Raw genomic sequence first — 14,358 nt, 5'->3', positions numbered from 1 at the left:
GAGAGAGAGAGAAAGAAGTCTCTGGGAATTCTAGGACACTAGAAGATTTTCATTTTTTAAGTGAGTAAGTAAACTTTCATGATGATTGCAGATGCCTAATGAAAGTGTAGGAAGGTATTTAGACAAACAAAGCTGTAGAGGTATGGGAACTAGGAGTCAAGGCCAGGGAATTAGGGCTTGCACAAGGGCATTCATGCAAAGAATTTCAATTCGTTCAGTGACCTCTTCTCTGAATTGTTTATGTTATATCTTCTGGGGGTTTTTTACATCGATATCCAGAACTCATCTCAATGCTATCATCTTATAAAGTTTGATGAGTGCCTCTTTTTCTCCCAGCTTTTTATGACGAAAAGGTTAAAATATACAGTAGATAATAGTATAACAAACACCCAATATTCTCCATCTAAGCTCAGCAATTGTTAAAGTATGACATATTTGTGAGTGTATGTATATTCTAGTTCATCCTTAAATATTTCAGCATGCATCTTTAAGAAAACAGGATTCTTTGAAGTCTCTTTCTAAGTGCCAATAACAAGAGTTTGGTGTAAAAATTAAGACCAAAACCATTAGAGAGCTAAATTTGAATCCTGATCCTGCTACTTAATATGTACACAAATTACTTTACCTCTTATAGCCTCAGTTTGTCATATATAAAATGGGGATAAAATACTTGTCTGCCTGACAGGATTATTGTAAGATAAACTGAGAGAGTATATGCAAAATGCTTCAGACTGATGTTTTCTACAAAGTGAGGGCTCAGTAAAAGAGTGGAATTGTTATCAGTATTTGTCATCTCTTCCCATCCTAACCTCATTGCTCTGTATTCCTATTGTTCAAGTATTACATACTCATGGCCAATATAAAATCAAATTAAGGCTGAATACTGAAAGCTGGAAATCTGAAGAAAAGTTTGGAAAAAGTATAATCCTGTTGATTAACATATCTTTACTTAATTCAATTAAAAACTAACAGAAAGCCTTGCTTGCCTGCCTCATCCTTTGCTGAGAATTAACTGCTCTGAGTTTTCTTCTGCTCTCACTAATTTTGTGTTATTTAGGAAGGTTTTCCTAGATAGGCAGGGTTTGGGAATTTTTAAACAAACCACCTTTAAGTGAGTTCATAGCCAGTGATCAGTGTTTGCCATTAGAAAGAAACCTTTTGGCATTTGGTTATTTTCACAGAGAACTTAATAAGGGTAATTGTGAGGCAGCTGGAACACTTTGACAGCTCTTAGAGAAACAAGCAGGATTTATTTGGAAAAGGAATATTAATACTATATTTAAGAGAAAGAGAACCTATCTTTGGATCGAGTCAGTGATACTGGCTTTGCTGTAGCCCAGAGTGGAAAGGGAACTGTTTCTTTGTGAAGGGCAGCTGAGCTGGATGACTCCTTCTTTACCCAGAGAAGCAGGGAAGAGAACAAACATTTATAAAATGCTTCTTTTAGTCAGGCATTGGGCTAATGGCACGCACGTGTGTGTGTGTGTGTGTGTTGTTTCTAAGTTTAATTGAATCCCCAATATAACCTTAAGTAGTGTTGATTGTCATCTTTAAAATAGACAGGTGAGGATGCTGAGGATTTGAGACATTGAGTCTTTTGCTAATTGTCACACAGCTAGCAAATAATGCAGTTGCGATTCAAGCTCAAGCCTCTGCCTCTAAAATTAGCACTCCTTCCACTATAGTGCTGATCTCTCAGAGGTGGGCCTGGCAACATGGGTATTACTTGTAAAAAATGCAAACTTTCAGGTGCAATCCGGATCTACTGAATCAGAATCTATGGGGATGGGACCCAGCGATCTGTGTATGAACAAGTTCTCCAGGTGATTTTGATGCACACTGAAGAGTGATATGCCTTGCACGATATTATGTCTCTGTCTACATTAAATTATATAAGCATTAAAAAAGTAAAAAAATAAAAAAATAATAAATTAGATAAGCATTTGAAATTTAGACCAGGAAATAGATGTTAAGATTAGGCAGTTCCAACTGTGTACTTTCTCGGCTGGTGTCACTTCTTGGAAGGCATTGATTGTAATCATAAGCTAGATCCAGAAATAAACTAGGGTATACCCCTTGCTAATATATATGAAACCACCAGAGAACTGAGGTTGAGAGAATCCATTGAGTTAGGGCTCCCAGGAGGAGAGTACATTTGTGGAGGGGAAACGTGGAGTATGCCGTCGTAGAGTGTGAGATGGTTCAGTGGGAACACCACTCAGTAGAGGGTATTTTAGCTGACCCTCTGGGAATTGATTCTAATGCTCATTAGGAAAGGATTCTTTAGAGACCACTTTGAAAAATATTTGGTATGTGGGTTACTGTGGTAGCTGTGATTTGCCTGATGGAAAATACACAGTATTTTTTTTCTTTTATTTCATTAACTATTAATAGAATTGTATCCTAATTCACTGTGGTCAGCCTCTTGCAAGTTGGGCTACAAATGCCAGCCAACTATACTAACAATACTACTTATTAAACACATACTGAAGTTCTACGCAAGGCTAGGCAGTAGACCATGGACAAATGGATAAACAGTATACATTTCCTAGTTGATAATCTAATTCAAAAGGAGATAGACATATATGTGAAAAAAAATTCTTCTTGTGACCCTAAAATCTTAGACAAATGCAGGAGGCTAAAATTTTATTTTTTGGTTATACATGCTAACTCTAAACTGTAAGCTGAAGAGCTAGGCATGAAATTGCCGTGTATTACAAATCAATTAAAAATAAAGATGGTAAGCAAATGTGACAGTATAACTAACTGAAACAGAAGCAAAAATTAGACGATTTTACTTAAGCAAATGAACAGATGCATGAAATAAAACAAAACCAGCAAAACAAACAGACATTTAGGACAAGAATTTTTAAATGAAAAAAATGAAGTAAAAAGGAACCATGGTCCTAAATTGGGATATCTGGTGTGGTGGAGTGTCGTCCCTTCATTTCCTTGGCAAATATCATTTTTAGGCATCTGTGATCAGCATAAAGGGTATTAGGTTTCCAGCTCTGAGTTTGTCCCCAATTTAGATCTCACTTATGCTTGAGTGTTGGAGGAGTATTGACATCCATTCAAGGTTTCTGGGCATTTAGTGTTCAAGATGTCAAATGCATGTAGCAAAGCCTGGAATGTGGCCACTGTGGTCATGTCTGTGACCCCCACACTCGCAGAGTCTTTGGAACTGGCAGAATAAATTTGGCAGTAGTGAGCTGGGTTCTCGCCAGTACTAGGTTTCAGCCTTGTTTGGACCAATTTTCTGAGTATCTGGTTGATTCAGAATTCCCTTCTTATCACTAATGTACTGTACAAGGAAATTACAAAAATAAATTTAAAAGTTAATAAAAGATCAAAAAGATGTAGAGCAAAGCTCTTACAGGTTTTCCATAAGTACAGTGATAGAGTGACATGGTTTAATCAGCTCCCCTTTCACCTCCTTTACCATCTTTGGGCAATCTGTGTATTAACAGGTCTTTCAGGTAATTTTGATTTACAATAAAGTGTGAGGAGCACAGGGAGAGGTATACCCTATTCAAATATGTATTCTTTCTTCTGTAACAGCATCTCTGCACTACTGAATTTTCACCTCTAGATTATACCCCTCTAGAAAAATGACATTTTTACAGAGAAATGTTATAGTTTACTATACAAGAATAGTATCAGGCAGTACAACATGGCAGGGAATGTACTGGGTTTGCAGTCAAAGCATCCAATTTTGAATCCTGGTTGGGTAATTGACTATCTCTGCTACATTGGAAAAATCACTTAATAATTCTTGTACTCGGTTGCCTTGATTGCAGAGGGGGATAATAATTGCTTCTAACTCACTGAGTGGTTGTGTCACTAATGAAAATAATATGAATTTCTCAATAGATATTTTTTGAGTACCTGCTATGTGGCTGGTATGGTGCTAGAAGCTAGAGATATAACAGGGAACAAGACATAATCCTTTTCCTTAAGAAATAATAGGCATTTCCAATAATGTATAAATATGCTGTGAGGCAAGCTAAGCATAAAACCAATTTTGTGTATAGAGTTGTGGCTAAGAATCACAGATGACTTCCCAGAGAGGTGTTCTATTAAGAGAAAGATGCAACTAGAGTAGGAATAAAAATTCTATAGTGGAAGTGGGTGGTGGGTGGGACATTCTGAGAGGGGTGAATAGCATGCAAAAGCTTGGACACAAGAAAGAGGATTCAGCATTAATGGCACTGCAAATAGTTGATGTGCTAATTGAGGCAAAGGGGAGTTCTGAGAGATGGAAATAGATGTGTAAACAACATCCAAATACACCACACCCTGTGGATTGTAAAGCCTGCAGTGAGAAATTTTAAAGAGATACTGGCACAATCAGAATCACATTTTGTAAAGAACATTTAGCTGCATCATATAAAATGGGCAGGGATTCTATTTAACTGGTTGTTATGATAATCTAGGCAAGATGTAATAATGGCCAAACTAAGACAATGTAGACAAATCAAAATCTAGAGATTGGAGGGGTTAAGGATATAGCCTCAGTGGCATTTGGAAACTAATTAATTGTGACTAAAAAAAATATTAATTTTTCCAGACCTTGCAGCCTATAGTTACAAATTTTATTCCTTTTAATTTTTTTTTTAGCTGAGCCATCCTGCCACCTGTTGGCTGCTCAGCGGCTGCTCAGCTTGGGCTGGGACTCAAACCACTGTTGCTCAGAGCTCAAACTCTTGAGCAAGCTCTTAACTAACTGAGCCACTTGGCCGGCCCCAAATTATTCTTGATGCCCAGATTACCCTAATAGGTTGAACTCTCACTGGCCTCATTGCTAGCAATCCATCCTGCTCAAAAGGTCTTTTAACCCCCAGGAGGGTTTTTCCAGGGTGCTGCCTCTTGCTCAAGGTCAAATCCCTGAAGTCCTTCTGCTCTGCCCCTCTGTTATGCCACCAGAGAACTGCCTGTTTTGCAGGCCATCCTACAGTGTCCAGTCATTGAACACACAGGTCCTCTGCTGGATTGGGTTTTGCTATCCCCATGCTGGCTGTAGGGTGAGTCCTCTGTTCTATCTAGCAGCACCTCTGCTGCTGTAATAGATGCATGGGAGGACATCTGATTTAGAGATCCTAATTCTACCAAGCACAGCTGAGACCAGGCCATATCTTGTAAGGATATTTTTCAGAAAGTTCCAGGGAAATATAACACAGAAATTGATTTACAACAATATTTGGATTCCATCTCATTCTAGAGTTTCTTCTCCTGCTTCACTGCCCACGGTTCTTGGTGTGGTCAGGAGTATCTGAACTCACCAACTGAAATGTTCTAGGACCTCCACATCTGTGATTCAGACTAAATCTCCCTTTAGCTCTGGAGAGAAAAGGAAGCTTTTCTCTCACCCCAGATTAAGGCTTGCACCTTGAGTCCTGACTTATTTCTGGAGCCTGAATGATAGAGAGCACGTCCATTTTCCTTCAGGAGAAACCTCATCTCCATTCACAGTTTTATGATTTGTTTCCATGACCTTAACAAAGCAACATAACGTAATAGTAAGACATCAGTATATTTTGCAGAGTCTAGATTATTTGATTTTAAACAGTACTGTATATAGAACATGAACAATCTTATACTGTGAGTCCATAAGACATAGTTTAATTTCTTTTTTTTTGTCTTATTTCACCAATGATTTAATAATCTTGGGTTTAAACTGTCTTATGATAACTTTGTTACATATGTGTGTGTATGTATGCTTTTGTTAGCTATCATATATTATACAAATATGAATGCTATTATTTTTATGCAAAATGCAGTCTAAATTATGTAGTATAATTAAGTGAGTACTGAAGAGACAAATTGCTCCTTATCCAGAGTACACTGATATAAAACCTTATGCTTTATAGAGTTTGTTACAAGGCAGAAGAAATCACAATATCTCAAACACCTATTTATGACAGCTTTCCTCACTAAGTCACTAAAATCCTAAGCAGACATGATTTTCACTGGAATTTACCTGATAATAAACTTTTAGTAATGTAAAATGAAAAGGAAATCATATTCTATAATACACTTTTCAGACCCATTCTTATTTCTTTTATCCTTATTTTAGAGAATCAGCATCACTGTCTTCCTGAAGTTATAAAGAATTTTTACCTTGTGTATCTATTTTTATCAAGATTAGCACCAAGAACACCTATATATATATCATGGCCTTAGAATCTGTACAATGTAAGTCATATGGCAAACATTTCTAGTTTCTAGAAACTGAGCATTTAAGCTAAATAGTACTAATACAGGCAGATAGGATCATTTATTAAAAATACCCAGACAAAAGAATAATACGTTATTTGTTAAGTAAGAAAAGACAGTTGAAAAATGAATCTTAAGGGAGACTCTGGAGTGGGAAACATGAAAAAAAGAATTCCTTTATTTTAGGTTCAAATGAGAAAATATTATTTATCGCGTCTACAGAGTGTTGGAGATACGGAAGTGCTTTCCTACACCATAAAACAGTCCCACACTCCAACCCCCATCAGGCCCATTTTCTCCAGAGAACTTAGGATATTAACTCTCTACCTTCGAGGCCTATGTGGCCATAGCATCCGGTAAGTACAACCCTTTCTTCCGTGGATCTCTATTCCTATTAAATCCCAAACCTCTTAAATTATTTTCTGTCTCACTGAGAGTGCTACTTCTCCTGGAACTCTCCTTTCTGCTTCTGTATTTAGTGATTCCAGTCCCTCTACTTCCTTGCTGATTGGAGATGGCAGATGGAGGGGAGGCTAGAAGTAGTTCTCTGACCATGGACTGGATTTAGAGTGGAGTAAATAAAGGATCCAAGCTTTCTCATTTTCCACAAAACTGGCGCTCACTTTGCCTCTGTGATGTGAAAATGATGTCTTTCTCCTCCTGTTGTCCTGTGCCCAAGGAGAAGAAGGCAGGGAGGTGAACCAAAAGCTGCCTTACCACCTGCTGCCCTAGGAGAACCCCTTCAGTTTTTGTCATTCCCTTTCTTCATAGGAGATAAAAAAAGAGCTTGCTTGAACCACTGCTTACCACACAGCTGGGAGTTTATAGTCCCCTTACACACTTAGCTAGCTGGGTTTAGGTCAGTTGTCTATGGGAAGCTGTCATATCTTGCTTTGTTTTATAATATAACTTTGGATACTTTTTACATCCTCATTTGAATGTACCCATCCTTCTGCAGGGGTCCTGGATTTTTAATATTTTCTTCCCTGAGATACATTGATTTCATTCAAAGTCTATGCTTGCTTTTCTTGAAAATGTTCTACCAGAGAGGGCTTGTCCCTGACACATGTTGAGATAGAAAATTGTTCCATCTCGATTTATGCTTGAGAGTACCTAGACCCTCTCACAGGTTTCTAGACTCATCACCCTCTTCCTTCTCAATCTTCACCCTTTACTCTCTGTTGCATATAACCATATTTATTGCCAAATTGTAATGTGGCATAAATTCTTTCCTCAACCAATTTGTGAATTGGATATTCATGAATTGGATATTTCACATAGAAAGGTATTTCTGTACACAGCCATAGCATTCCTGGTTATGGTTTCAGACTTTATATTATATATTAGCAATAATTTTAACTGCTATAACATGAAATATGGATCTTCTTGTGTTTGTCTGCTAAAATTCTGTTGTGAGATTCAATGACTTTTTTTTGCAGCTTCTGATTCTGCATCTGCATATCATAGAATTTTTTGTTACACATATAACCAAGAGCAGACGTATTTGCTGGTTCATCTCCTGTACGTTTTTTAGTTGAAAGAATATCTTTCTCCATATTAGTCAATACTCTTAATGTCAAAAATGACAGAATCCCAATCAAAATTGGCTTAAGCAAAATTAGATTTATTGAGTCCCTAACTAAAAAGCCCAATGGCTTCAAGATTAAAACAATGTCATTAGAATACACTTAACTTTCATAATTTCTTGGCTTGCTTTCTCATATGTTTGGTTTCAAGTCATAACAATATGATTATAGGATCGCCAGTTCTTATACAATCTCAGTCTTCACAGGAAAGGGCAGGAATATCTTTTCCAGAAATCTGAGAAAAATCTCCTTCCATATCACAAGCTCAGGTTGGGTTATATATCCATCCCTTAACCATCACTATGACCAGGCATACATAATACTCCAAATTTCTGGGTCTAAGTCACACAATATTGGGAGATGGACTCAGCTCTAACAGAAGCAAATGGAATGAGAAGAAAAGCAGAATTGCATATTGGAAAGTGCTGGGCAGCGCAAACAACAGATGTTCACTGTAGTCTCCCTAACCTCAGTATGTGGCAGGATCCAGGAAAGAAATGGGTTAAAAAATGTAATGACCCAAGTACGAAAGATGGCACCACACGTAATATTTAGTTTAGCAAGTATTTGAAAAGATAACTTGGCACAGTATGATATTCTGGACATTAAGATTCTGAGTGAGACAAAAATGTAGTAGGAATTATTGGGAGCAATACATAATACATATTTTTTTCAAAGCTTAGCTACTGTCCTAAGCAAAAAATATTTCCAACATCAAAAAGTAAATGTTTGAAAATGATATAGCAATTACAATTATTCCAATAGTTATGTACCTTTAAATGGTATAAATGTCCTCCTTTGTATTGACATACGTAATATTTTAAAATAACATTGCCTATTAAATGCAGTCTATGTTTTCACTAATAGACTCTAGGGTACTGCTACAAATGATTGCTGAAAAGGACATATTGTCTACATTTTATTTTATTAAAATATTATCCAAACGGTTCCAGAGGGACAAAGTAAAATATCAATAATAATAATAATAATAATAATATAATAATATAAATATATATATATATATATATATATATAGAGAGAGAGAGAGAGAGAGAGAGAGAGAGAGAGAGAGAGTCCACTAATAAAACCTGGATTATATGAATGAATTTTGCCAAATGAAAATCTTCCAAAGCTCAGTGACTCAAACAGATAAAAAGATAACCATTTTCCTTCTGTGTACATACTTTTTAATACTTTATTTTTCAGAAGGCAGGCAATTTTTCAGCCAATGACTGAATTTCTAACTCTGAGTGTGTAAACTGAGAATAAAATTATGCCACATGGAAATCAGTGAAATTCTGGATTAGGGTTATCTATCTTGATGGAAGAAAACCAAGTCTTCATAATCAAGAGTTCAAAAGATTGAATTTTGGAAAGCATTATGAACAGGTTTGATATGGGCTGAATCATGTCCCCCCCAATTTATATCTTGAAATATTAACTCCAGTACTTCAGAATGTAACTGTATTTGAACATAAGGTTTTCAAAGGTGTGATTAAGTTAAAATGAGATCTTTAGGGTTGGCTGAATCCAATATGAGTGGTGTTCTTATAAAACGAGGACATTTGGATACACGGACAGACACCAGAAAAAGACTATGTGAAGACATGTGAAGAACACAGCCATCTACAAACCAAGGAACAAGGTCCCTGTTCTGAATACCATGTAATTCCAACCAAACTTTATTCCTAAACTTCTAATAAAGTGCAGGAGAATAGAGAAGGACAGTAGCTGGATGAAAAAATTTGATAAAAAAATTTAAGGTAAAAAATAATATTTAAGTTACAATACAAAGGATACAGTGAATAGGGAGAGGTTAATAATATAGGAGAGAGAACAATATGTTATTTTATTTAAAGGAATGAGATTAGGACATACCCAGAGAGATTGCATATTTACTTCATTATAACAAAACAAAAAAAAGTAAAACAGAACAGCTGCAAATGCCGTTAAGAGGCTAAGAATTGTTTCAATCTGGTAACTTCTAGATTCCAAGTGAAAGAGTAGTCAGCATCATCTACCTAGAGTGAAAAGTGAAGAAGGTTTGTCAGAAGGTTGAGGAGAATAGAGAAGCTTTGAAATCATTGTTGTAGAGAAGGGGAGAATGGAAAGACTACAAAAAGATGATTGCAGTGCTAAGGTAATTGAGTATCGAGCTGAGTTTAGGGAACCAGGTACCAATTTCCCTGGTTTTTCTGCAGGAATGCCCAGAGGACCGGAGAAGTAGATAATTAGATGAATTAGGGTTGGTATTTTGAAGACTGGGTGGAAAAAAATGACAAAGGGTAAGTGAGTGATGACAAGAAAGGTAGATAATATATAATAGAAAGCAGAGGCCAATGGAGTACTTCAAAAATCAGTTGTGGTATGAGAAGTAATCAAGCACATTAAAACGATAAGAGTTTGTGGTCAGAAACTAGAATATATGAATTAATGATGGAACCATTTGAGTTATCTGAATTGGAGGTAAAGAGTTCTGGGTGTTTTTATCTAAATGATCTAAGCCTCCATTACCAAAACCCAGAGCCTCTTTTTTTTATACTTACATGTATTTCTAATTGGATTCTCACTTACCTTAATAGTAAAGCAGGAGTCAAATAATTCCTTTCAAAAGCTGTGACTTCATTACATGACAGTATGCCCATCCTGGATTTGAAAAGAATTCAATACTTGGAATAGCCTTTTACTGCTTAGCGTCTTAAATCTTATATAACCTCTTTTTATTTTTTGCCCAAGTTTTTCCCAAATGATGTCTGAATAACATATTGCCAATGTTTTCCAATGTCTGGATTTAATCAACAAACATAACAACATCCAAATGTGCCAGATATGAATAAGATGGGTCAATATTTTCTTTTTTATTTAAAAGTGTTTTTCTACTAAATTACATTTTATTGTATGCTTTGGTACTATAACATATAGATATAGCAAAACATGTATTCAGTGACTTAAATTTTAGTGCAACCCATAGATTATAAAAAATTTAATGTAGGAGAATGTTAAGAGTGTATTGCATTATTATTTTATTTTACTTTAGAAGAATTAAATTATATATCCTTAGTTGCTGGGAAACTGTTGCATTCTTTTATAGCAATGGTGACCAAAATCTACATATGTGTGTGTGCACGTGCGGGTGTGGATAATGTATGCCTGATAGATACAGAGGGTGCCAAAAAAATGCATACACATTTTAAGCAAGGAAAAAAATGTATTAAAATTGTAATACAATGAATGATGTGTTCATTTGATTAATGCCATCTTTTGAGCTAACGGCATACTACACATGACTACCGTAATTCAATTCAACTTCGAAAAGTGATACTTAGCATCTCTTAAAATGTGTCCTTTTTTTTGGTACCCCTGGTATACACACATATGTAACTTAAATTATAATTCTGAACTCTATTGCTAACAAGTTAATAAAAAGAAAAAAGTGTAAACTCTGACCTTCCCAAAGTTTTCTCATTTCCTCCTGGGATGATGTCACAGTTTCACATTTGGGGTTAAGTAGGAGTTCAGTGGTTCCTAGTTATATAATCACACATCTTGAAATTTCAGTACAGTATCCTTTGTTCGTCTCTTCATGGCCACTTCCCCATTGTCTGTAGGATTGAGGTGACTCTGTTCTTGGCAGGGGTGCCTATCCTCCCTGGTGACTTGATGGAACATGTAGATATTCCTAGTTGATGTCTTGATGCATGACTCTTAAAGGGCTGAAGAATGAATAAATGAAAAAGTGACTACTTAATTTTTGAGTCCTAGAGAAGAGATCAATCATACTTGAGTTTATATTCATTAAGGAAAACACATTTCTCAAGATGGAGAAAGCTGTGGAGTGCTAAGAAGAATGAGACACTAACCGCTACGCCCATAGAAATCTGGTTTCCACCCTTTGGAAGGAGGGGGCTGGCAGGGAGTATATTCTCTTACTAGAATCAGTTCTCTCTGAGTATATCATGTGGACAATGAATAGTATCAATAGCAGCTAGGGGAGATTAATGAATGGAAGCCACATCTGATATATATTTTCCAGATTGTGAAAACTACAGGATTACTCAAAAGGGATTACTCAAAAGGGAAAAGCTTATAACAACTTCAGTAAGTGTAGGGCTAGTATATAGATCTTGCTTGTTTCGGCAAAAGAAAATGTCAAAGGACCTGTACACTGAGTGCTATGAAGCAATTCACATTCATTAACATATATTTGCTAAGTGCTTACCTCATTCTAGGCCAATGGTTCCCAACCTTCCTAATGCTACGACCCCTTAATACAGTTCCTCATGTTGTGGTGACCCCCAACCATAAAATTATTTTCGTTGCTACTCTATAACTGTAATTTTGCTACTGTTATGAATCGTAATGTAAATATCTTTTTGCTTTCTGATGGTCTTAGGTGACCACTGTGAAAGGGTCGTTCGACCCCCAAAAGGGGTCGCGACCCACAGGTTGAGAACCGCTGTTCTAGGCAATGGTCTAGGTATATGGATTGAATGTCGAAAATTATTTTCTCTAATGGAATTTACATTCTGATGGGGCAACCAGACTATAAACAAAGAAATAGATATTTGATATTATGTCAAAAAACAATAAGTTGATACGAAGAAGAAAGAAAAGTGAAATTATACAGTTTGTTGGGGGAGTGGCTATTTTACATAGGTTGTCCAGTAAAGTGTGTATGTGTGTGTGTGTGTGTGTGTGTGTGTGTGTGTATACAACAGAGAGGTAAACAACTGTGTAACTAATATCTCAATAAATATATCAAGTATAACAATCAACTCAAAACATTTCTACATGTGCCTTTGCAGTCAGTCTACACCCCAATGGCAATATGACCTGATATCCATCACTATAGATTAGTTTTGCCTCCTCTTGAATTTCATATACATGAAATCATACTCTTTTATGTCTGCTTCTTTTAGCCAGCATAGTGTTATTGATATTTATGCAAGTTGCACTTATTAATATGTTGTTCTTTTTTATTGTTGAATAGTAGTCCATTGATTAATATTTTAAAATGTGTTTATCCATTCTCATTTTGATGTACATTTGTGTTGTTTCTTAATAATTGTTTTTGTAGACATATGTTTTTCTTTCTTTAGGGAAAATACTTAGAATCTGAGTTACTGGGTCACACAATAAGTTCATGTTTAAGTTTTCAAGATACTAACAAACTTTTTCTAAGTAGTTGGAAATAATTTTACACACCCACTGGCAATAGCAATGTATGAGAGTTCTGGTTTCTCCAAATCCTCCCCAATATTTATTGTTATCAGTCTTTTTAATTTTAGCTTTCCCAGCGGGTTAAAAATGATATCCTATCATGGTTTCAATTTGAATTTACAAGGAGACTAATGATTTGGGACTTTTCCATTTATATATACATATATACAGTAATACCTTGGTTTGCGAGCACAATTTGTTCCAGAAACAAATGACTCATATTGCAAGACATCGCTCATTTACCACGTTAAAACATATTAGAAATTTTTTCTCATTTTGTGAAATACTCGCAAACAACATTACTCAAATCCAAGGTTTTACTGTGTATTATGTGTGTGTGTGTGTGTGTGTGTGTGTGTGTGTATTTTGTGAAGTGTCTGATCAAGTGCTTTGTCAATTTTGTTAGCTTCTTAAGGGCGGTTTTCTTATTTATTTTTAGGTGTCCTTTATACATTCTGAATATAATCCTTTGTCAGATACATGCATTTTCAGCTATACATAGTATATGTATATTTCAGATATATGTGTTAATAATTTTTCCCATTTCTGTGGCTTTCCTTCCATTCTTTTTTATTTTCTCCTTGTTTTTTCTGTTATTGATTTCTGTTCTTACCTTTATTATTTTATTCTACTTAGTTTAAGTTTAATTTTCTTCTATTTTCCTGGATTTTTAAATTGGAAGCTTAGAACATTGATTCTATGCCTCAAGTTATTTTCCCAATAGAAGCATTTAAAGCTGCAAATCTACACTTAGTACTGCTTTAACTGCAACTTTGATATATCGTGTTTTCATTATCATTCAGTTTGAAAAATTTTGCTTGTGTCTTCTTTGACGCATAAATCATTTTATACTGTGTAATTTTTTTCAAATTGTGGAAATTTTTTTTTAGATATCTGATTACTTGATTTTGAGTATATTTAAGTTAGCTATGGTCACAAGAGATCCTATGCACATTTTTATTCTTTTGAAATGTGCTGAGACCTTTTTATGGCTGTATATTGTTTGTCTTGGTGAATGTTACACATGCAGGTAAAATGTGAATGTGTATCCTGAAGTTGTAGGGTGTAGTGTTCAATCCATTAACAGAAGTTGGTTAATAATTCAAATCTTCTATATCCTTATTTAAATATTTTTTGTCTAGTTGGTCTAATTATTAGGAATTAATGTTAATGTCAATTAAAATTTTAGATTTCTTTATTTTCCTCTAGTTTTGTCAGCTTTTCAAGTGTTTTGAAAAGCTCTATTATTTAGATTCATATACTTAAAAGGTTGTGTTTTTCTTTTTTTTATTTTTTATTGTTAGTTTCAGGTGTACAGAACAATGCAATAGTTACC

The sequence above is a fragment of the Hipposideros armiger genome, unplaced genomic scaffold, assembly GCF_001890085.2.
Source record: "Hipposideros armiger isolate ML-2016 unplaced genomic scaffold, ASM189008v1 scaffold_1128, whole genome shotgun sequence".
Classification (NCBI taxonomy): domain Eukaryota; kingdom Metazoa; phylum Chordata; class Mammalia; order Chiroptera; family Hipposideridae; genus Hipposideros; species Hipposideros armiger.
This window is presented reverse-complemented; position numbering follows the sequence as displayed.